This window comes from Schistocerca nitens, chromosome 1 (genome assembly GCF_023898315.1).
Source record: "Schistocerca nitens isolate TAMUIC-IGC-003100 chromosome 1, iqSchNite1.1, whole genome shotgun sequence".
NCBI lineage: Eukaryota > Metazoa > Arthropoda > Insecta > Orthoptera > Acrididae > Schistocerca > Schistocerca nitens.
In genome coordinates this window covers 586,272,966-586,298,973 of record NC_064614.1, presented here as the reverse complement: position 1 = coordinate 586,298,973, position 26,008 = coordinate 586,272,966, and the positions used below count along the sequence as shown (strand labels likewise).

The 26,008-nt window shown below is 43.0% G+C and overlaps 3 non-coding genes across 3 annotated transcripts; 1 reads left to right on the top strand and 2 right to left on the bottom strand.

Moving 5' to 3' along the window:
* Positions 1–4,725: 4,725 nt before the first annotated feature.
* Positions 4,726–4,798, bottom strand: Trnaa-agc (transfer RNA alanine (anticodon AGC)). Its single transcript has one exon. It is a non-coding gene; the product is annotated as a tRNA-Ala (tRNA).
* A 166-nt stretch (positions 4,799–4,964) lies between these two features.
* On the top strand, positions 4,965–5,037 carry Trnaa-agc (transfer RNA alanine (anticodon AGC)). Its single transcript has one exon. It is a non-coding gene; the product is annotated as a tRNA-Ala (tRNA).
* A 20,443-nt stretch (positions 5,038–25,480) lies between these two features.
* Positions 25,481–25,553, bottom strand: Trnaa-agc (transfer RNA alanine (anticodon AGC)). The gene has a single exon. It is a non-coding gene; the product is annotated as a tRNA-Ala (tRNA).
* Between the last annotated feature and the right edge of the window lie 455 nt (positions 25,554–26,008).

The following is a 26,008-nucleotide window of genomic DNA, read 5'->3' as shown; positions in this document are numbered from 1 at the left end:
CTACACGATATTAGGCAGGTATACCAGTTTCTCTGGCTCTTCAGTGTATAAATGTTCTAAAGGACCTGAATCATATAGTCTGTTAACATGGCTGCTCCTAGAGCTTCGAAAGTAATATGATTATTTGGCAAACAATGTGACGAAAACATCTGTGTACAGTTTCTATGCTGGGGCTGACAAATTGTTATATCGCTGATAGCAGGTTCGTCCGCAGAACTGCAAGGACACAAAGCACGCTTTAAGTAATATTATATCTTGAAAGTCTAGACTACTTCCGCTGAAACTGTGTATTTGCATGAAGCATTGTGCTTTTTTTTTTTAAACTGTTTTGGCCAATTTCGGTAGTAAAACCACTCTTAAGTGTATATTTACATGGAAAAATGTCATATGACGTCCAGTCAAAACCAGGCTATGTAATGGTGCAACGTACCCCGCCAATCTAAAAAGTATCCAGGCTGGGTCAATAAAAAACAGAAAAAGTTGAGAGTATTGTTTGAATACTTCAAGGGATTTACACGTTCTCCCTTGACTTCAGTACACTTCACAGAACGTTCATATCTGCAGAAAATGTGAAAATGTCAGAAAAGTCCTTTTTTGGAATGTTGTTCAATTTACGCGTCACATTCGTAGCTTCTTTGGTCTTGGCGAATCAGCAGAGACCCCCCCCCCTCCCTCTGCACCTTTTCGTTTTGTATCAGGACCGCATTGTTAACATCAAGTCTCGTCACCCGCGATGATTTTTTCCAGAAAAAAATTGCCCACTTTTTCATTTCAAACAAGTGGCGGTAAGCGCCAGCATGTCGTCGTCGTTTCTTACCGGGAGCCAAGTATACGGGACAAACTTTACACACGTTTTTCTCTTCATCAAAACATACCAAAGAACGTCTTGAACGCCTGATTTAGATATGTTTAGTTTGTTGCTTCATTGCCATTTGTGCCACAAAATCGTTGATGCACTACAATCGCACCACTGCCATATCACAACTAGTCTAATGAACATCCGTTGTTTATAGTTGTTAGTTCAAGCTGCCACCGTACTTACTGCGCTGACGCCGCTTTTACGCCAGGAATAAAACCCGTCTAGATTTTTTTTGGATGTACTTTGTATCATACAATTTCCGCACATATGAGCATAAGTCCTGCAAAATTCTCCACGAACAAATAGTCAGCAACAAGTGAAAACATTTTTATTGATTGTGTGGCATGTCTCAGGATTAAATGCCCTGGTTATTGTTTCGATCTCATGCGAGGGATATACATAGAGCTTTAATTGCTACCTCTAAACATTAAAGTTAAGTAATTATATATATATATATATATATATATATATATATATATATATATATATATATATATAGGAGGGCTATTCGGAAAGTAAGCAGTGTGTGTTTCGTTCTTCATGACAATTCTCGGCCGCACTCTGCAGGACAATGAAGATGGGAAATGTTTGATCACCCACAACACAGCCTGTAATTGGCTCGTCCTGAGTTCCATCTATGCTTACATGGACGGCTAGCTATGTGGCTATGAAGATAACATTTTGGAACAGATAATGAGCTATAGACGAGCATAGAAACTGGCGGAAAGCACAGGCGGCTGCCTTCAATGAGGAGGCTGTTGCAAATTTGGTACAACGCTACGACAAATGTCTAAGCCGGAGCCGCGGCTATGTACAGAAGTAGGTATAATTATATATATCTGCAGTCCTGGTACACACTGAATACTACGCCACTAGAGAAACGGCTACCCACTGATCAAGCGCAATTCTGGTTTTTGTTTTCTCGTCTAGCGGTATGTTACGGGACCGCAAGACTACAGAAATGCACATATACGCAGACCAAAAATCGATTATGTATGTCACAATTACAATGTTGTAATATTCCTTGAAATATACTCAGGAACTCGTCGACTTGAACGTAGCTAAAAGTTTGTATGTAAAAAACAAACACCGTCAATGTGTGGTACGTTGTGTAGAACTGTTGATTTTCTCGAGGAAATCCCTGTCCACAAATTCCTAGTTTCGTCGGCTGTCCAACTTTGAAAACGGTGGCTTGAAATCTTCTTCAGATCTTGTTTGGCCCGCCAGTCAGGTATGCAATCCACTAGTCACCAATGCAAAGTGAACGCACGGATAGCGCCTAAGAAGCACCGTTCCAACACGTTCCGGGCATTGGTTCCGCTTTGAAATATAATCATTTGCCGTCCTGCTCAACGTAGTAAACGTCCCACAGGTAGGGACTATGCATTCACTTTTCTCAGATGACTAATAGTTTTCGTAGTTAATTCGGATAACCAAACACATTCATACGTTCACCCAACGCTCCTCAAACTTTTCGACACTTCACAGCAACAAAACTACGTATTTCTGGAGAGATGTTACCTCTTTAACCAGATTGCCGTCCAGTTCAACACACCAAGCGTTTTATGTGTAATTTGATACGCCCCGTATAGTCGAAGTTAGCCAACAGTGATGTGCATACGTACTGTTTTATCCAAATATACAGTCTTGACGCAAATAATGTCGTCTTTCAAGAAATATGAGGAACCAAATCTCCAGCAATTAATTAATAAAACATAAACTGAGCCGATACTGCTATGGCCAGAACTGCTTGCAAACTAACAGAAAAATGTCGTATTATCCGTGTTAAAAGTGACGCTTAAAAATAAAAACGTCTACATGCTTCAACTTATTGAAGATACAACATAATGAATCAAACCGAAACAGATGTATGGTCAAACGTACATTTTATTTATTTAGCAATCCACAGATATAAGCTCAAAATCAATAATACAACAAAAATTTATGTCAGGCAAACACAATAAGAGAAAGAAAGCTTTTACGCTGTACAGAATGTGTGTGAATTCCTTAGAGACCAAACTGCTGAGGTCATCGGACCCTAGACTTACGAACTACTTTAAACTAACTTAAACTAACCTACGCTAAGGACAACACACACGCCCATGCCCTAGCGAGGAGTGAACCTCCGGCGGAATTACAATTTATAGAGAAATTATTTTCATATGAATGATCTATTCTTTCTCTGACTTGTCAAGCCACTACTCTCGGGCAGCTATAGGAAGATCTGCAGATTAACATTTAATCAAAACAGTGTACGTTCACGATTTTCTCGAAGTTAGTAGATTAATTTAGTTCATTACGAGGTCCCTGGTTCGTATGTACGATAGAGCCTAATAACATGAACAAACCACAAGAAAATTCCGGACCCACTAAATTTAAATGCATAGGCAACTCAGCCACCAGAGCATCATAGTGACGTATTTCTTTCAAATCAAACATTCAACCACTGCCCCACACCAAACACGTGAATCCAGTGCAATTTGCGAAATACCTTCTACTTTTTTAAGAGAACACACGCAGTAACTGCACATTCACGCCTAAGGAGAGACTAACCGCAATCTCCGTTTTACAAGACAGCGACTCCACACGTCGACAAGTATGTCGCAAAGAAAGAGTTTCATTGGAATTATCCACGGCTGTACCCTACATAATGTTTCATGATCATGGCAGGTGATCCTTCAATCGAATTAATTTATACTAAATATTTAAGAATCATTCTGCCATCCGAAGAATCATACGTGACTTTGGGTACTTCTTTCTTTACTGTTGCTCTGTTAATGGGGCGGGGCAGAAGGCGTTTTGCGTGTTATTGTCAGTCGCTTTGTAGCGTGTGTCAGTGAACAGTGTCTCATTAGCAAAAGTATACATTCATATCGACATAGTTCCCTTAAAAACAATAACACACTAGCAGCGCGGGGTAGCCGCGCAGTCTAAGGGCGCCTTGTCACGGTTCGTACGGCTCCCACCGTCGGAGGTTCGAGTCCTCCCTCGGGCATGGGTGTGGGTGTTGTCCGTAGCGAAAGTTAGTCTCAGTAAGATTAAATAGTGTGGAAACTTAGGGACCGATGACTTCAGCAGTTTGGTCCCATAGGATCTTACTACAAAAACAAAAAAGAATAACAGACTGCAACAGCATTAGACTACGTTTAACGTTATTCAGTGCAGATTCTTTTGGAAAGCCTTGTTCCAATTCAATGTGAAATAAAACAGCAGTAGAAAAAAATAAAAATTCTACAGCTGAATTCTGGAAGATACTCTGTGTCCAAACGTAAGGACTTACTCGAAACAAACCAGACTTTTCCGTGTGAACCATTTTTTTATCGTCTGTTACTATGAGTTCATTAATGAATGACAGTGTCCACGCATACCTTAACAAGAGAGACCATCTCAAGATTTCTGGAGATGTATATTATTAATTTCGTCTAAAAACTGAGACTGCACGCTTGTAAAAGCAAAATTATGCATTTCTCGGAACTTGCTGGATCCTACAGCGACATCACCAACACCAATGATTATAACGCTACTGGTTGCTGCAGTTGCTTCCCAAATATTCTCTGTTTTATTAAGCATCCGAAATAAATAATTTCAATTTTTATACTAAACTATCCCTTACTCTTACGTAAATAGTCTCCGTGATGGCCGGCCGCTGTGGCGGAGCGTTTCTAGGCGCTTCAGTCTTGAACCGCGCTGCTGCTACGGTCGCAGGTTCGAATCCTGCCTCGGGCATGCATGTGTGTGATGTCCTTAGGTTGGTTAGGCTTAAGTAGTTGTAAGTCTAGGAGACTGATGACCTCAGATGTTAAGTCCCATAGTGCTTAGAGCTGTTTGAACCATCTCTGTGATGCAAAGGGAAAATAAAACAAAGCTGGAGGCGCCGGGTATCGATCCCGGTACCTCTCACATGCTAAGCGAGCGCTCTACCATCTGAGCTACGCCCCCAATGTGGCATCTAGTCCCCCTTTTCATTATACTGTGTGCCCCGGCCAGCCAACCGGTTACCTAGCCTCCTCTGGCGAAACCTGTTGGGTGTGGTCACTGCCCGGACCGCCGACGTCTGCAGTTGCCAAACTGTGAGACAGAAAGTGAGAAGGTGGGTCCACCGTCTGGGGGCGTAGCTCAGATGGTAGAGCGCTCGCTTAGCATGTGAGAGGTACCGGGATCGATACCCGGCGCCTCCAGGAACTTTCTTTTATCTCGAAATTTTTATTGCCTACGATATCTCCAATTTCAGTGACTATAAGGAATTGTTTGTTTATCTTAAACTTAACTTGTAGTCAACTAGTGAATCGCGCCCAGGTTTCTTAAGGGGTCCATTGACATGCTGGACGGTGTGGCAGGTCGCCTGCAGCACTCACCCACCGCACAGCGCCCCCTGGCTGTGTGGCCACTGCCGACCTTCTGCCCAGACTGTGTTAAGCGGACGGGCAGGTGGAATCCGTCGTGTGCGACTGCAGGTAGAACAGACGAAGCCCACGGCTACGCTGACGTGTGCACCTATGAGTGAGCAGATTTGCTTCCCAGACAGTAACTCCGGATTGCTTACCTAGTTGCAGTGTAAATCTCCAAGGAGTCGAAGGTTTATTCTTTCATACTAGAAGACAGCAACAAGCCACTATTGATAATGCTTGTTTGTTTATGTGAATAGCGCCACAACCGATTTCGAACCGACGGATTCGTGTCCAAATGTGTGTGAATTCCTAAGGGGCCAAATTGCTGAGGTCATCGGTCCCGAGGCTTAAACACCACTTAAACTAACTTATGCTAAGAACAACACACACACACATGCCCGAGGGAGGACTCGAACCTCCGGCAGGAGGGGCCGGGCAGTCAGTGACTTGGCGCGTCTAACCGCGCGGCTGCGGATTCAGCTACAGACGGCTGTTCACATCACGATACACATTTGTCGAAATTTACATGTTTTTTGTCTCTTTATTTCCCCTTGGTCCTTTATTCCCCTTTGTGATGAAAGATGTTTGGGATGGTGATGCTTCTAAAATCCAGCGCAACTTTTTTAAAATGTTGTTGGCTTGAATTAACGTAGTATTGTAGAGTATATGAAGCAGGTATATCAACTGTATACAACCACATTGCGTCAAGCACTACACAAACAGTAAAAAGTTTTCTTTTTTTTTTCAAGTGGGAAATGTACACAAAGATGACGATGTCGCAAATACAACAATGCCAAATCTCAGAGACATTACAATGTATGCACTGATCTGACAGTACAAAATTTACAAAGAATAAACGTCACGTTATATGTAACATTCAATGAGCATTAATTACAAATGAAGTCAATAGATGTAGCAACCAGTTTGTTTGGAAATGTTACTTGAATGGTATTATGTAAAAAATGTGGTCTACTCAGGGAACAAAATAAGTGATGAGAAATAAATAAATATTACGACAGTAGAAATTATAATAACGTATGATGGCTCCTTGAAAGTTTAAATTAATTTACCAACTTTATTAATGTGCGACTGAGCAAACTGGTACGTGCTTGTGTATTATTTATATTGGGGTACTAAGAAAATAGTTGCTGACAGTGTCAGTATCACCGAACTATCAGTTTAATAAGTAATTTTTGCAAAATACGAGCACGAATTCTTTACAGAAGATGGCAAAACTAGTTGAAGTGAATCTAGGGAAAGATCAGTTTGGATTTCGGGAAAATGTAGGGATGTGCGAGGATATACTTACCCTACGGCTTATCTTAGAATGTAGCTTAAGGAAATGCAAAACTACGTTTGTAACATTTGTAGACTTAGATAAAGCTTTTGATAACGCTGAATTGAATAATATCTTAGAAATTCTGAAAGTGACAAGGATAAAATACAGGGAGCGAAATGTTACTTACAGCTTATACAGAAACCAGACGCAGTTACAAGAGCCGAGGGGCATGAAAGAGAAGCAGTAGTTGATACGGTTGTGAGACACGGCTGTAGCATATCTCCGATGGTATTCAATCTGTACATTGAGCAAGCAGTAACGTAAACGAATGAAAAATTTGGAGTAGGAATTAAAGTCCCGGAAAAGGAAATAAAAACTTCGAGATTTGTCGATGACATTGTGATTCTTTCAGAGACGAGAAAGGACTTTCAACAACAGTTCAACGGAACGGCCAGTGTCTTGAAAGTAGTTTATAAGATGAACACCGACAAAAGCAAAACAAGGATAATGAAATGTAGTCAATAGGTGATTCTGAGGAAATTAGAACAGCAAACGAGATATTTAAAGTAGTAGATGAGTTTTGCGGTTTGGGTAGCAAAATAACTCATGGGCCGAAGTATGGAGAATATAAAATATAGACCGGCAATGGCAACAAAAACATTTCTGAAGAAGGAAAGTTTGTCAACATCGAGTATATAGTGTTAGGAAGTCTTTCCTGAAGGTATTTGTCTGGAGTGTAGCCACGTATGGAAGTGAAACATGGACTATAAACAGTTTAGACAAGGAGACAATAGAAGCCTTTGAAATGTGGTGCTACAGAACAATGCTGAAGATTGGATGGGTAGATCACGTAACTAATGAGGAGGTACTGAATAGAATCGGGAAGACAAGACGTTTTTGGCATAACTTGACCAAAACAAAGAATCGGTAAATGGCACACATCCTGAGACATCAACGGAGCTCCAGTTTAGTATTTTAGGGAAGTGTGGTGGGTTAAAATCGTAGAGGGACAGCAAGAGGTGAATACATTAAGCAGATTCAGTAGGATGTAGGCTGCAGTAGTCGGAAATGAAGAAGTTAGCACAGGACAGAGCAGCATGGAGAGCTGCAACAAACCAGTCTGCGGACTGAAAACAACAACAACAGACTGCCTGCTTGTTGTTGTCAAAAGAAGTAGGGTTTATTTATGTTTTAAACTGGAAATTTTGTAGAAGGCTACGTTAGATAACTCTGTCTGTCCACTGAAGGGATGATGTGGTGATTTGCTTTTATGTACATATATCTCTGTCTACTACCTTTCTCAGCTGGGTGTGGTCTTCAATGAATTTTACTCTATGTCTGTTGAGAGGCGTATGCATTGTAAATGCAGATTTTGATGAGTTGTCCAAACGTATGTCCTCTAAATAATCGTTTAACCCAATGTCGAAGGTTCCCTCTGTTTGTCCGATACAGTAGAAGGGGCAACTTTGGCAAGTGAGTTTATGTATATCTGGCATTTTGTATCGGGGAGCGTTGATATTCCTTAAGCTTTAAACTTACATTTATTTTTTTTATTTTTAAGATAACCTATGTAAACTTCAAAAAAATTTGCTTCTTGATGCGTACAACTGTATGAAAATGAACATGTCGTTTCGAAACCGGTTACGGTGCTATTTACATAAATTATGAGCTTTATCAGTAGTGGCTACTTGCTGCCTCCTACTTCGAAAGAATCAACCTATATTTCGTACGCAGCCTCGTTCTCAAAATGTCTGTTTTCGACGAAATAGCTCAGAGGAATTTCTGAAGTAAAGTACTAACGGCATACGAAAAAATCTGAACTACGAAATTCCTTCGTCGGGAAATCCTGAGACAAGTGCACAGCGAGTTTTTCAGCTCGATTTTGCATCTTCTGTAAGCAATAGCTAGAAGCACCGGCTGCGGTTCCCCAGGCGCCAGCTGCATATTCCGAAACCGGGCGCAGTCTCGTCCTTGTGTAACCGCGGTGTCGGCTGTGAGGTCGCTGGTGTTCACTCTAGCGTCATAAGAGGCAACCTCTTAGTCCAGCGCCAGCCGAGCCCACTTTATTGTAGCCGGGTTTTCGGCTGCAAGCCACCGTCTTTACTGTGGCTGTTACAAGATTTTTCGATCTCCATAGCTTCTTCTATTACGCTACGCCTGAAGACGTTAGCCTGGGTGGTGATAGAGGTGTCGTAAAATGCAGATTTATGTCAGTTTTCCAGGCATGTTCAGTTACAGTTGATTTCCGTGGATACCGTAGTCACAGAATCTTATGACGCCCAAACGGCAGTATTCGTGCATATAAGACCACACGATGTGGCTGAAAACCCGACCGCGAGATTTTCATATTTCACGCTTCGCTCGCTTCAATCGGGCTCTTTCTGCTTTTTCCACCTTAATGACATGTCGTTCAATAACGGTATTTCTCGTTAGAGTTCTTCATACTACTTCTGGAGTCACCAGTCCTCTGACTGGGTTAATACGGCCCGCCACGCCTCCCCTCCTGCGCCAACCTCTTCATCTCACAGTAGCACTTACAACCTATGTCCTCCATTATTTGCTGGCTTTATCACAATCTCTGCATTCCCCTACAGTTTTTAACTTCCACACCACTCTCGAGTACAACAGAGGCTGAAATCCCTTGCCGTCTTAACACAGGTCTGTTCTTCTCGATCGTGATCTCTGAAGTGTCCTTTCCTCGCCAGTTCTGCGGAGAACCTCCTTATTTCTTATTTTACCTGTCCAACAAATTTTCTACATCCTTCTATAGTATCTGGTCTCAGATGAATGGATTCTCTTCTGCTCCGGTGATCTCATAGTCCATGATTCAGTATCACACAGTAACGTGCTTCATCTGCACATTCTCAGAAATTTCTTCAGCAAATTAGGGCGTGCATTCGATACTTGGCCAGGAATGCCCTCTTCGCCTACGCTGGTCTACCTTTTCTGTCCTCCTTGCTTCGTGTTGAGGCGTAGCGCCGTATAACGATCCTGCCTTGGAGGCAGTTAAGTGGGAGATGTGTCTCAGAGCTGGATAGTGACAGATGGTGACACGAGACTGGACGCGCGCGCAGTTCATGTATCAGCCGATAAAGGACTATATTGGATAGGGGGACTGTGATTTTAGTTTCGATTGTGCCCACTAGAGTGCACTAAAGTAATAGAATGTTTTTCATAAACTATTCTAATATTTTCATGAAGTGTTATTATGTCTTTTTGTCTATTTAAAATGTTATAAATGTGTGTTAGCAGTATGAATGATGTGTGAGTGTGGTTTAAGCTTAATATGAAGATAATTGTATAACGAGTTGTGTAGTAGGATTTGGTGTGGGAATATTTCAAAGAAGTATGAATATGAACAAAAGGGATTTTTGTAGAATAGATTTGTAAAGTAAGTTTATGGTAAAGGGAAAGTTAATTCAAGTATAAATAACAATAGTAAATAACTTTATGCATAAACAAAACTTCAGCATGTTAGATAATTACGTCGGTAAAAAGTGCAGTCATTAGGTTTACTATTTTGCGATTTGTTATGGATGAAAAGCGCGGACTGACGCGGGAGAATGTTGTTTTGCTATTGGCTGTTGAGTAAACTGACCAATAGTAAAGCAATATTCTTAGCGCGCCTTTCTCTGCAGGTAGAGAAGACTTAAAGTGTTCTAGAGAAGAAATGGCTCTGAGCACTATGGGACTCAACTGCTGAGGTCATAAGTCCCCTAGAACTTAGAACTACTTAAACCTAACTAACCTAAGGACATCACTCACATCCATGCCCGAGGCAGGATTCGAACCTGCGACCGTAGCGGTTGTGCGGTTCCAGACTGTAGCGCCTTTAACCGCTCGGCCACTCCGGCCGGCGTTCTAGAGAAGAGTCGAAGCCTAGCCGTGAAAGAGATCGGACGTGTGCAGTAGTAGTAGTTCCGATGGAAATGATAAGTTGTCGTATCTAGCAGTGTTTCATACATCAAAAGTGTGGTAAAGTGACGGCATAATTATTCCGATGGACGTGTAGCAATTTCGGAATTTTAAAGTGAATTTTGTGACGACAAAAGACATATATTCCGCGTGGCGTATTGAGCAGGTTTGTGGCTAAAAATTGTGACTGCATTTGGTACTTACAGACTTAATATTTGGCGAGCGTTCTCGGTATTTTTGTACCCATTACGTTCGGGAAATGCAACACCATAAACTTGCTAAAATGAGTGAAAGGGATTGTGAGTGACTGTGTTAAGACTAGCACGGGCTTGGCGGTGATACTCGTTCACCTAAGTTTCAGAATATATTAATTGAGGGCAAAATTTCCAACCTTTCACTTAGCGTTTCTCCCGAAACGTAGATTAGTGACTTTAATTGCAGCCTGGTTCACGTCGAAGTACAGTAGGTTTCACTCGGCTTTCCTACTGATGATCTGCTGAGACAATGTTCACAGGTAAATGCAGGTTCGTCGTAAAGGGACGGAAAGAACCGCGCCGCCGCAGTGTCAGGTATTATTTTGCTTCGAAGGCGCCAGAATTCCTGGACTTCATCTGGTTATTGGTCACCAGTTCTGATGTTAAGTTCATCGCTAATTGCATTTCTATTACTCCTCGTTACTATCGTCTTTCTTCGATTTACTCTCAATTCAAATGGTTCAAATGGCTCTAAGCACTATGAGATTTAACATCTGAGGTCATCAGTCCCCTAGAACTTAGAACTACTTAAACCTAACTAACCGAAGGACATCACACACATCCATGCCCGAGGCAGGATTCGAACCTGCGACCGTAGCAGCAGCGCGGTTCCGAACTGAAGCGCCTAGAACCGCTCGGCCACAGCGGTCGACCACTCTCACATTCTGTACCCGTTGGACTGCTAATTTCATTCAACACATCCTGTAATTCTTCAGTTTCACTAGGTTAATAACATCATCAGCGAATCTTATCAGTGAAATTCTTTAACCCTAAATTTTAATCCCACACCTCAACTTTTCTTTTATTTCAGTCATTGCATTTTCGATGTATGCTTGAACATTAGTGGCGAAAGACTGAATCCCTTTTTCCTGAGCGCTCTTCGTTCTTGGTCTTCTTTTCTTACTGTTCCCTATTGGTTTTTGCGCATGTAGTATATTATCTGCCTTTCCCTAAAGCGTACCCCTATTTCTCTCAGAATTTCGAATATATTGAGGAGCTTACATTGTAGGACGCTTTTTCTAGCTCGACAAATCTTGAAGTTGACCACGGTGGTCTCCATTTATTCATCTTCTTGTAGAGCGACAAAGTATGAAATGTAATTGCAGCTTTTGAGAATTATTAAAGAAATCTCAATCAGTCTGTATATGACTGGACGGGGCACAAGAAAGATGATAAAAGATAACAGAGGGTACGACGCAAAACAACCGATTTTCAATGCCTCTCAGATACACTGCACCGGGGTAACAGGAGGGACTGACCAGGAGATGAATGGCTGTGGGAGGGCATGCACAGTAAAGATAGATTATCTTTTAAAGTATCATCTGTAAAGAAGTCGTTTGAAAAGGGGCACCAGCTTGTATCGGGAAAGAATGGAGGAGACAATCGACCTTCTCCTCTTCGTGGAATTATTCCACCATTTTCTTCAAGAGATTTAGAGAAACCACGGAAAACTTCAATGGAGGTGGCTGGGCGTTTATTTGAAGCACCGTCCTTCCGAAAAGACGTCAGTTGCCTCTGCGCCACTTCGCTCCGAGAAAGTGAAATGAATGTCCTCCTGATACCTAACGAACTCTGGTTGTAAACAGCATTGCTACTGTCCTTGGGACTTTCGTGCAGTGGATATCTAGTCGATAGTTCTTCGTGGGACACAGATGATGAAAACCAGAAGTAATACTTACAGAGAAGCACTTGAGAACTGGTCTCCATTGGTTGGATTTGGTGTTGGGTGGGGAGAGACAGCGAATGGCTATCTCCCAGAATAAAGTCTGCAACATGGGCGAATTCATCACGAAACACAGTTGATGGAACGACGAAGCTATCACGTACTGCGGAGGCTGGGTGACCCGTGCTGGACTGCTATAGCGGCGTACGACATAGGCAGGTAGCAGGAACGAACAAGTATTGCAAGACAAGTATTTTCTTACTTGTTGATAATGAAATGAGGCAACATTGCGCTTCAGGCGAACTACCTCTTAGCATCTCCCATCTCCAAATTAAAAGTGGCTAACCGCGTATTTATTAGAAAACACTATGGCGGTTCAAAATGGTTCAAATGGCTCTGAGCACTACGGGACTTAACTTCTGAGGTCATCAGTCCCCTAGAACTTAGACTACTTAAACCTAACCTAAGGACAACACACACACCCATGCCCGAGACAGGATTCGAACCTGCGACCTGCAGCGCGTAGAACCGCTCGGCCACTTCGGCCGGCACTATGGCGGTTCGGATCACATTTGATCTTCTGATTAAACGTGCATTTCCTTTCACAGCTTTATTATTTTTCAACATTAGTGACAGTAATAAGAATACGTTTGTGATTGGCGCCGGATGTCGTAGTTATTTCTTATCTCATACAACCAACTGAACAACTACAGTTACAGGATTCATACTTACGTCGTGCGCCCCACATTGATTCCTGTGGTTATTTCATGCGTTGTTGCTTATCTGTTAACACTGACAATTCTACGGAAACGCCGCTGCTCTCGGTCGTTAAGCGGTGGCTATTGGCCACAGCGTTGTCCGTGGTGAGAGGTAGTGCCTGAAATTTGGTATTCTCGGCACACCCTTGACACTGTATATCTCGGAATATTGAAGTCGCTAACGATTTTCGAAATGGTATTTCCCATGCTTCTAGCTCCAACTACCATTCCGCGTTCAAAGTCTGTTAATTCCAACCGTGCAGGCATAATAACGCCTGAAACGATTTTCACATGAACCACCCGAGTACAAATGACAGCTCCGTCAATACATTGCCCTTTTATAACTTTTGTACGCGATACTACCGCAATCTGCATATGTGCACATCGCTGTCCCGTGACTTTTGTCACCTCAGTACCGTACAGTGACATAATTTTGCCGGTACATTCATCGGTATATGTGGATACTAGCTGTAAAATGAGTTGTAAATTGAGTTAGTAGTATTGAAGTAATGAAACCTAATGCGAGGTGCTGAAATTTTATTGCATGAATAGCGAACGTGTAGTAGAGGACAAACTTTTTCCTGTTGTTATTTTGTGGGGTGGGGGTGTGACAGCGAGGAAAAGTTCCGAAAATATTTCAGATTCTATGTAAAGCTCATTGGAAGCCGCTAAGTGCTCTCATTCTCAAATACTGGGTGAATAGAGTATGCGTATTTGCGCCCTTTGACACTGTCTCAGTACATGTACTTAGTCTAAAACTTCTACCTTTAACGTAACATAGCATATTTTAATGAGCTGATTATTACAACATTTTAAATTTTTAAATGCTGCCAATAATTATAGGAAAAACTGAAAATCAAATTTTTGTTGGTCCTGGAAGCCAATAGACAGGCAGCTTGCAAATGGGACTGCCTGTTTAGTAACAACCACTTCGTGAATGTGGCTCCTTAAAATTTTTCATGACTTTGTCGATGCGTTACTCTGTTCAAAAATGTTCAAATGTGTGTGACATCTTATGGGACTTAACTGCTAAGATCATCAGTCCCTAAGCTTGTACACTGCTTAACCTAAACTATCCTAAGCTTATACACTGATTAACCTAAACTATCCTAAGGACAGACGCACACACACACAAACATGCCCGAGGGAGGACTCTAACCACCGCCGGGACCAGCCGCCGTTACTCTGTAACAATCATGTCATGTTAGTCGTTTATTAAATCACCTTGGGGCCACTTGCTATGATCCATAAGTACAAAAGACATATATTAAGTCTCTCTGCTTTTAATCTGTGTATTACACTGTCCAGTCATCTTAATGTGACCAACTGTTAAAAGCCTGAATAACCACCTTCGCCGGCCGTTGTGGCCGAGAAGTTCTAGGCGCTTCAGTCCGGAACCGCGCTGCTACTACGGTCGCAGGTTCTGAAACTTCCCCTTAGAAAAATTATACATGACTGTGCTTAAACTGACACACAATATTTTTTAGCGCAACGCAATCTGACTTTCAATAATCCCTACAAGAGAATGGCGCTGACTAAATTAACCTATACGTTTCACAAATCACTTACCTCACAAAAATCTTCGTTACTCGAACTACTGCAATACAGCGAGCGCCACTACTGCCAGCTAAATAAAAGATTCAAACTATTGAAGGCGCTAACTACTGATAGGCATTGTTAGCAAAAGAAAGATTTTGACAGAGAACAAACAATCTATTTACCTTGATAGTGTTCAAAATTCATTATATATTGGTCAGTTTACTCAACAGCCAATAGCAAAACAACATTCTCCAGCGTCAGTCCGCGCTTTTCATCCATAACAAATCGCAAAATAGTAAACCTAATGACTGCACTTTTTACCGACGTAATTATCTAACATGCTGAAGTTTTGTTTATGCATAAATTTATATATATATATATATATATATATATATATATATATATATATATATATATATATATCAGTCCATGATATCCAATATTACAAATTTACTTTTTCTGATGGACACACGTCCAGATCGTCAGCACTCTAAAATTCCGCCCTCTCTCTCCCCACATCCACCACTGCTGGCGGCTCACCTCCAACTGCGCAACGCTACGCGCTGTTAACAGCCAACTGCTCAACACTACAATAGCAAATTCCAACAATGCCACCCAGCCACAGACTGCACACAGCACAGCCAGTGATTTTCAAACAAAGCGCTACGTGGCGTTACCAATAAAAAAAAAAAACTATACAGCCTACTTCGAATCCCGCCTCGGGCATGGATGTGTGTGATGTGCTTAGGTTAGTTAGGTTTAAGTAGTTCTAAGTCTAGGGGACTGATGACCTCAGATGTTAAGTCCCATAGTGCTCAGAGCCAATAACCACCTGCTGTAGCGCGAGACGTGCAGAAAGACAATAAATGAGATACTGGAAGCCACCAACAGGGACGTGGCCAGCTGCGCTAGGTTTCTCGGTTGAGGATCGATGGCGCGAACGGCCCGATCGAGGTGGTCCTCCAGATTCACGACTGGGTTTAAATCCGGTGACTTTGAAGACCAGATGTGTTCGGTAAACTCAGCCCTTGTGCTCTTCGAACCACGCACGTACACTGTGTGCTCTGTGTCACGTTGCATTGTCCTGCTGGTAAATGTTATCGTGCAGAAGAAAAAAACTGCATGAAGGGATAGACACGCTCCCCAAAGAAAGATGCATACTTGTGTTGATCTACTGTGTCTTCATAATTGACGAGGGAATGCCACAGACCATAAGGCTTCTTACTCCGTCCAGGACCCTTCCGAAAACTGTTGCAGAGCCGTACACGCCAATGACCGTCATTCAGATGGACCATAAAACGTCATTGATTTGAAAAGCTCACCTTTCGCCACTCTGCTCAGTGGACTTCCAGTATAGGTACTGGCGTGCAAATGCCAGACTTTGTCGCCGATGAACAGCGGTCAGCATTGGTGCATGAACTAGGCGCCTCCTGATGAGGGCCAAACGCACCAGCGTCCGCTGCACGGTCGTTGCGAAGACACTGTTGATAGCCCCCTTGGTTCATCTAGGCGGCTGTTCAACAGCTGCACGTCTATTCGCTCGTACACGTCTCTAAAGCCGTTGTCCACCTCTGTCACCTGTGACCTGTGGTGTGCCACAGCTGCCCTGGTGCTAGTTTTGGATAGCACAATTTTGCCACGAATGGTTCATTTTTCCACGGCTGCATGCGAGCAGTTAACAAACTGTAAATGCTTCCAACCTTGGCCCAAAAGCGAATGATCAAACCCGTTTGGACGTCAAATTACGACAGCGTCACTGTGATCCGCGTCCACTGATAACCGAGCGAGATGGCGCAGTGGTTAGCACACTGGACTCGCATTCGGGAGGACGACGGATCAATCCAGCGTCCGGACATCCTGATTTAGGTTTTCCGTGATTTTCCTAAATCGCTCTAGGAAAATGTCGGGATGGTTCCTTTGAAAGGACACGGCCGACTTCCTTCCCATCCTTCCCTAATCCGATGAAACCGATCCTCGCAGTGTGGTCTCTTCCCCCAAACAACCCAACCCAACTATCCACTGTTAGTGGTGCCACCTGCCGGCTGTGAGCGTTTGTTGCACGTTAATATCGAATACGAGCTGTGTTCACATTAATGTAACTGTATCGCGTACATTTCTTTTAATTTTTCACATATTATGAATATACTTCGCATCATCACCATTTTGGACAAACCGTGCTTCTCAGCAGTATATATGACTAACTTAATTATTAGACATTTCCTTAATACCATTGGCTCTGTATCATTTAATGTTACATTCCCGTAACTTTTGTAACACACTGAAGAACAAAAACATTTTTCGCTAGATATTTTAATTTCCAGCATTCTTTTAAAGGCAACTGAAACTTTCTAATTCGTAAAATGGGTACCACTTGTCTTGATTACTGTCCTTTCTTAAGGTGTGCGACATCGCCCAATGACGAGTCATAACACTATGACCACCTTCTTAATAGCGTGCTGGTCCATATTCAGAACACAGTGCAGCAGCGATTGTGTAAGGCATATATTTGACAAATCGGTATAGGATTCAAGACGCATGTGGCACCAAATGTCAACGAAGTCGGAAAATACTCGTAAATTACGGGACGGTAGTTTGGGGGTGAGAAGCGTCCCAGACATGTTTCATCGGGTTCTGATCAGGCGAATTTGGTGTCTAAGATGTGGGTGTGAGTTTACTACGACTCTCGTCAAATCACTGTCGCACGATTCTGGCCTTGTAAACTGGACAGTTTTCCTGCTGGAAGAGCCGATCGCCTTCAGAAAAGACATCAAGCGTGAAGGGATGCAGGTGGTCGGCAGTAGTACACACCTAATCCACAGCGGCCACCGTGCCTTCGCTTTTAGCACAAATTAGATGGAAGCCCAGGTGCTATAACAATGGAAAATTGTACTGAAATGCAGGAGGATCTGCAACGAATTGACGCATGGTGCAGGGAATGGCAATTGAATCTCAATGTAGACAAGTGTAATGTGCTGTGAATACACAGAAAGAACCATCCTTTATCATTTAGCTACAAATAGCAGGTCAGCAACTGGAAGCAGTTAATTCCATAAATTATCTGGGAGTAGGCATTAGGAATGATTTAAAATGGAATGACCAGGTAAAATTAACCGTCGGTAAATCAGATGCCAGACTGAGATTCTTTGGAAGAATCCTAAGGAAATGCAATCCGAAAACAAAGGAAGTAGGTTACAGTACACTTGTTCGCCCACTGCTTGAATACTGCTCACCAGTGTGGCATCCGTACCAGATAGGGTTGATAGAAGAGATAGAGAAGATCCAACGGACAGCAGCGTGCTTCGTTACAGGATCATTTAGTAATCGCGAAAACGTTACGGAGATGATAGATAAACTCCAGTGGAAGACTCTGCAAGAGAGACGCTCAGTAGCTCGGTATGGGCTTTTGTTGAAGTTTCGAGAACAGACCTTCACTGAGGAGTGAAGCAGTATATTGCTCGTTCCTACGTATGTCTCGCGAAGAGACCATGACGATAAAATCAGAGAGATAAGAGCCCACTCAGAGGCATACCGACAATATTTCTTTCCGCAGACAATACGAGACTGGAATAGAAGGGAGAACCGATGGAGGTACTCAAGGTACCCTCCGCCACACACCGTCAGGTGGCTTGCGGAGTATGGATGTAGATGTAGAATGTCTCCTATAGCATAATACTGTCTCCACCAGCCTGTGCCCGTGGCACGGTACCCGTCCCAAGCAGTCATTCCCATTGGTATTCATATCAGGGCTCCATCATCGAACTGATGTAACAGGAAGCGTGATTTATCCGACAAGGTCATTTCTTCCCATGGATCCCCGATCTAATCTTGATGTCTTGTGCCTACTGCAGTTGACTTTCTCAAGTTACATCTCGTTACATTCTTCCATTCTGCAATTTAATCAGTTTTACTCTGTTGTTCATAACCGATAAAGGTCACTTCCAGGTATACAGCTTCCTTTCACCATTGTTAAACCAGTGTTAAACTAAGCAGTAGCGCTGTTTAAATTACGCTCTGTGTAAATTTCTACCACGTGGCTTTTTGTTTCACTCATGTAGAATTCATGCAGATGTTGAACTCAATATGTGGCAGACTTCTGGTTCAGAGATGAGCTAAGAAAAAATAGATTCTGGCTGGGCGGGCGGATCTTCGAAGCTCGCTAACAGGATTTAGGCGCTTGCCAGCTGAGGCGGAGGAGTGTAGCTTATTGTTGGGGAGCTGTCTAGCCATCTCCAAAAATTATTAGGGAAAAATTACAAGAACCGTAATTGGGATGGCTAGACGAAGAACTAGTCCTGAAATCTAATTATGAAAACAAATTTTCTAATTTTATAACAGCTAATTAGACTTTAAGTAACCCTGCAGAGAGTAGAAAGTGTTTTTCAGTGAATATTATCCTAGTTTTACTTCACAATGCGGGATTTTTCATTGACTACCTTCAGTTCTCGTGGAAACTCAGTAAAATACAGGATACTGAATTTTATATTATGTATGTAATATTTTTCAGTAAGAATATATTAGTAGTGAAGAGAACATCAACCACAGGTTTCGAAAAATCTTTAGACATCCCTCAACGTATCTTGTGTCTTACTTTCAGACACCAGAGAGATTTCTAGTTGCACTACCCCTTATTTCGTAACCTGATTACAAGGCATATGTTGTTCGGGTTAACTTCCATGGTGTCCAGTGAAGGAGCCCCTTATTTCAAAACTAAATATCTCGTAAACTAAGATCGATAGACGAGTACAAAAAAAAGGTATGTTTAACGTGAAAGCTGTAAGATTTGTATTCAGAAGTTATACAGACGTTTCGAAATAGCTAGATGGTAACATATGGCGCTGTACGCTGTGCAAATCGCACAGCATCAGCGCGCATAATTAAACTCGTCATCTGCAAGCAGTCTTTGCAATCACTTAACAATCTTTTCGAAACGACCGCCACACGCTGCACGGAGGTGACGCGAACGATCAGTGAAATTTGCCATTGTATCCTGTAGAACCTCAACGGAAATGGATTCAGAAGCCACACATTGCCAATTTAAGCTCGTCCAGGTTGGTGGGATGGTTATGGTAGACAGTGCCTTTCAATTTGCCCCACAAAAAGTAATCACAAGAGTCAGGTCGGGCGGATATGGTGGCCAATCCATCGCTGCACCAGTAAATTTGGAATAATCTGACGCAATTATTTTATTCCAGAAGTATTCATCGAGAAAGCGAAACATCTGTTCAGTGCATGGACCACTCGGTATTTGGTCGATCCTCAAACCTTAGCTGTGTGGTGACAAACTGTCCGAAAATCGCCATGTAACTTTCACTAATGATCATTTCTAGCATGAAAAAAGGGCCAATAACGCCTCTGCTGCGTACCGCAACCCAAACAGTAACTTTGGGACAAAACAGTGGTTTCACTCCGCACAAATGGGGATTTTCTGAACCCCAAAATGGCGTTTTGTTTGTTCACGATTCCATTCAGGTGGAAGTGTGCTTCATCTGTGAATCACATGTAACCAACATAAACCCACCATTGTCAATCATTTTGAGAACCTGGTTCCCACAGTCAGCCCTCTGTCGCACAGCTCGGTAGGTGGTTTTGGATTTTGAGCGGAAATATCTGTAGGCTCTATCTCCGTATCTTTTGCATGCTGGAACGCTTCAAACCAGTGTCTGCTGTGTTTCTTCAGACGGATTTCCCTGGATTTTGATGAATAATTCCAGAAATTGTGGTGACATTTTCAAGAGTAACAACTGTTTGCCTAGGGTCTCACTAGATCATCAGCCACGTAGCCTGCGCTTTGAAATTTGACAAAGAACTTTTCGCATCAGATCCTTCTCGAACATTAAATCATACTTGCCATAGGACTGTGTTCCTACCTGTGGTGTTCCAATACCAGGAAAACACTTTATTCAGTGGAATAAATGATTTCAGCTTCTTTCTTTGGTGCGTGAAAGTCATTTCACGTTTCAGCGTTGGAACTGGTCTCCCCCACTCTCCCTTCTCTCCCCTCTCCCCACCCCTCCCCCTCTCCCTCTCCCTCTCTCGTGACTTCGCAAGGCTCCCTAGTGTCGTTGTCACGTAGGTCCAGCAGCTTCTGTGCCTACTTCTTCCTAGAGCTTGTTGATGTAGCTTCTCGCTTTGGTTATGAATCTCTTTGTCCCGTGTTGTCATCATATGTTTTGCTGTTGCTGCGTGACGTTGCTACTCTGGTAGCAAGTCCGCCCACCGGGTGGTCGGTCTCTAGAGCACCTGGTTGCCGAGATCATTAACGAATTGATTTTCAGAATCCCACAGAGCCGCATAAAGTCTTATTGCTGTCTGCCGCAGTCGGTGTTTTAACATCGGGATTCGAGCACTTTGGTTTAGCTACAAGGTTGGGAAGTCACGTGGCAGGTGCACCACTAACTTGAGGGCCTCGTTCTGGATCGTTTGCAACATGTGGAGTGACGGTAGCATTTCCCTACACTACAGCAGCCTGATGAGTGTCAGGTAGTCAGGTACAGCGTAATGCCACAGTGCGAGGAGTATCGTTGTTTGGTTGAACGAGGGGTGCAGCAAACGCATCCTGCCCAGCAGTTTACCATTCACCTCTCGGAAGTATGTCTTCCACGACAGGCGCCTGTCCAAAATGAAGCCAAGTACTTGCCCGTTTGAGACCACAGGATGTAGCCACATGTGTTCTGCATTGGCTATAAATCTGCTGGCAGTCGCTTGCGAGTGAAGACCACCGCCTGGCTCTTGGCTGCGTTTAAATAGAGCCACCATTTGGTGGCCCAGCCTCCAAAGTCACTGCAGGACAGTATAGGCGGCATCGCAGAAGTTGTGCGTTCTTGCGAACAGTGCAGCGTCATCCACGAAGAGCGGCAGATGGCTTCTCGGTGTCTTCCGGACCTCTACAGTGAAGAGAGAGTAGGGGGCCGCACACAGACCCCTGTGGTACTCCCGCTCTGATGGGACGAGCTGTCGAATCGCCGTCGATCGCGCGCACATGGAATGTGCGCCAGCTCAGGTGCAACTGGACCAGGCAGACGTGCGACACAGGTACTCCCAGTACAAGCAGCTTGAATAGGAGGCCGTCATTACACGAGCTGTCTAACGCTTTGGAGACGTCGGCGCTCTGCGCTACGACGCACTACTTTTAGCCACTATGTATTGCAATTACAGCGCCATCTATTAGCAGCTGTTCGAACTATTTCGAATTTCTGTATAGCCGCTGTATAAAATTCTAACCGATTTCACAATAAACATACCGTTCGTTGCACTCCTCTATTGAGTCCGCAGTTCGTCGCCTAGTGCCAACACGGTAGGTCTGCGTGGTCGGACAGAGGATTCGCTGCCCTCTGTAATAAAAAAAAAACTGAGTGAAAGGATCAACAAAGAACTTCAACGGGTGTAAGGGGGCGTCCACCCCGAACGAATGCAACGAACAGTAACGAACAAAATACGATCAAAAACAAAATGCCTCCGCATTAAGGGGGCATGAGTTCCATTCCCAACTGTGTCGGGGATTTTCTCTCCCGGTATTAGGTGCTCGTGTTGTCATTATTCAGGTTAATGGCGAGGATGGAAAGTGTAAAGATTGGTAATTTGTACGCGCGCTGATAATCATGCTGTTGAGCGCCTCACAAACCAATTTTAGTTTTCGAGATATTTCATTTTAAAATCAGGAACCCCTGCGCTGAACACCCTGTATCAACGGCTTATTCATCTCTCAACTGCTACTGACCACGGTCCTGAATTCCGTGGTACTATCAGGTATCGGTGACATTTGACAGCTATTTTGAAAATTCTTGAAATGCGGAGAAAATTTAACGGTGGACAACATTCTACAAATTAAACTACATAAAAACACTGAGCAAATTAAATATCTAAGTTATACGTAGTTTTAGTTGACATAATGGTGCATGACTCACGAACAGTACCGGTACCAACAAACTGTTGTGTGGTGTACTTTTTATTGTTTATCCGACGAGTTGCAGTTTTATAAACGGTACTGTGGAACAGTCGTATGTAGTTGGTCTAAACCGATTATGCAACTAGTACTTAGTATGATGGTGGGTGTACAGAAAATTGTTCGCTAATCTTATAGACCAGATGATACCTGCCGTTGTTCGTTCATCACTTAATGTAAAGCAACGTAAAAGTGGCTTTCTGAAGAATGTAAACATAGTCATTTTCTAGGTTCCAGATGCTATGTCCTTTTTAAACAGAGATTGTAGATGCACATAAAGGAATAACTAAGTAGGTTTGGAACTTAAGGAATGGTTATTATGCTTTAATGCCCGTCGACGAAGAGTTGATTAGTGGCGATTGCAATCTGGAGAAGAACGAGAATCAAGAATATGGAAGCGTATCGAGCATACGATTTTCAAAGGAACGATCCCCGAAATTTACAGGAACAGTTTACCGACGTCGAATTTCAATGACATGTCGACGCAGTGTTTCGTTGAACGACGTAACGTGTTAGTTCCCAGTACTTTTTGATCGCATATGTGGCTAGCGACTGCAAGGACAAACAAGAAAGATGTCATTCTTTTGGCAGAAAATATCAAGGAACGGTCTCTAATGGACGTAACGTGGAGGAACTGAATTACTTAAGGCGTTAATGTTGTAATTATAATGGCGTTTGTTTATGAATAATTTCTTACAGATACATTTTTTTCAAATTTCAAGTGTCTGACTGATCATTTGTGAAACATAATGGCGCGAATAGCGGCGATGAGATACTTGTCTTTCAGTGTACTAATTTAGTAATTTTCCAAACTAGTCCTTACAAAGGTTGCTTGAATGTGTGACCCCTTTTTAGTGGGAACTAGCAACGTTAGTGATCTGTAATAAAGTATTTTCAGAAGTATGTGAACCTAGTGTGAGGCTAATCGCTATTGTCTGCCAGGACGAACTTGGTAAGGCACAATGCGGAACAGCTGAGCCCTTAATGGTAACATAATTTTATCGTAACATTTTTATGTGTCCTTTTGTTAACACTAAATGCAGGCAATCCCATTACACGTTCGCAGATTAATATAGTGTAAATACTGAAATAGTGCATGATGCGAATACAGTTTATGTAGTTTTGACAACATGAAAAACCCTTACCACCAACAGCCAAGCTGCGGCTGAGAGACTGAGTGCAAGCTATACTGCCGGAGATAGGCAGGAAAGTGAACAACCAAATAAGCTGTTAAGCAGAAAGAAGGGAAACCCACTGGTGATAGCGTAACATCACCGAAACATACATGGATAAAGAGAAGCATCCAAATGTTGTGCTGAGTACGTATTTATTGTTCAAACAAACAAGGACGTAAATAATTAGTTACTATGCAGAGAAAAGCCACGTGGCGAATAAAAAGATACGTGTAGTCTCTGTAAGATACAAATAACCTCAATTTGTACCTACATGATCGTAATGTTACTGTACTTGAATTGAAAGTTAGTTCAGATGGTACAAATGGCTCTGAGCACTATGGGACTTAACTTCTGAGGTCATCAGTCCCCTAGAACTTAGAACTACTTAAACTTAACTAACCTAAGGACATCACACACATCCATGCCCGAGGCAGGATTCGAACCTGCGACCGTAGCGGTCTCGCGGTTCCTGACTGTAGCGCCTCGGCCACCCCGGCCGGCTAAAAGTTAGTCTTGTGAGTGAAGACGGAATATATATACTGTATGTAGGAGGGCGTGATGAAAAGTAACTCCTCCAAATTTTTAAAGTGAAAATTCTTAAAGCCTGTTAAATAAAACAAACGTTATTAACATTCTCCATCTTTATTCTTCGTGTCTACATATTCGCACCCCCTGTTGCCAGGGGGCTACGAATGGTATTGTGAAACATGGCGGTGTTAAACGTTACTATGTTGGTGCGTGAGAAACAGCGTGTTGTAATCAAGTGCCACGCGGGATTAGCCGAGCGGTCTAGGGCGTTGCAGTCATGGACTGTGCGGCTGGTCCCGGCGGAGGTTCGAGTCCTCCCTCGGGCATGGGTGTGTGCGTTTGTCCTTAGGATAATTTAGGGTAAATAGTGTATAAACTTAAGGACTGATGACCTCAGCAGTTAAGTCCCATAAGATTTCACACACGTGTGAACATTTGTAACCAAGTGTCGAATTCGAAGGATTCGTCCAGACATCGAGCAACCTCTCCTTCAGCATCACAGTTCCAGACTGTGATATCTGCAACAATCCGATGTCTTGGCTTCGCTGCCATCGATTATCCTCTGCAGTCACGACGTGGCCCCATCCGACTTTCATCTGTTCCCAAAACTTAAAGAACACATTCGAGGACGTCACTTTGATAGTGGTGAAGCGGTTAAAACAGAAGTGAGGCTGTAGCCACGTGGAAATGAATGAATTGAGACTGGCTACTCAGACATACATAGCACAAAACTATTCCCTAGACACCCTGTATCACCGCTTACATGATCTCCTAGTCCACTTTTGCCTGAAACATCCAGGACAAATTTTGAACAACAATAAAGATTTTTTGAGTAGAAATATTACATCTTGTTTCAGACGTGTGGATGGTGTACTGTGTAAGTGGACAGGCACTACAGGACAGCTCAACGCATGTTTTCATAATTTAAATAGTCAGCCATTTGAAAGTGACGGGATGAAGAAGCTAGTTTTTCGTTGGGAGAAATGTGTTAGTCTCCACTTGAGAAATAAATATGTGGAAATGAAGAATAAAGACGTAGAACGTTCTTTTATTTAAAAATGTTTAGGAGTTTTCATATAAAAAATTCGGAGGCATTACTTTTCAATAAGTCCTCGTAGATTCATGTGAATGACGAAAGTCAGAATTATTTTAAAAATAGTGGAATTAATGAAAAACTTTCTGGAGGCGCCGGGTATCGATCCCGGTACCTCTCACATGCTAAGCGAGCGCTCTACCATCTGAGCTACGCCCCCAGACAAGATAAGTTTGCCTTGTGACCACGAGACACTGCAGTGGCGGCCGTGGCTGCTGGAAGTGGGCCAACCACAGCGCCAGCGTGGGCTTTCACCTGGGCGCCCGTGGCGCACGCAGGTGCTCTGGCCTCCAGCAGGCTTCCAGTCCATTTTTTTTTTAACGTTTGTTCCTTATTGCTCGTTATGTTTGGTCGTAGCGGACGTCACATGACACCCGTTGAAGTTCGTTTTTGATCCCTTCACTCAGTTTTTTTATTACAGAGAGCAGCCTGCTCTCTGACCAAACACGCTGAGCTACCGTGCCGGCGATCCTGGGCGGCAAGCACACGGGCGATTCTGGCTGCTTCTCGTACACCCAGACACCTCAATGTCCTAACTCACACAAGATATTGCCCACGCCGGAAGAAGTGACAGTTACCAGCCACTCAGTTCCTGTCGCTGTTACTGGTCAAAAA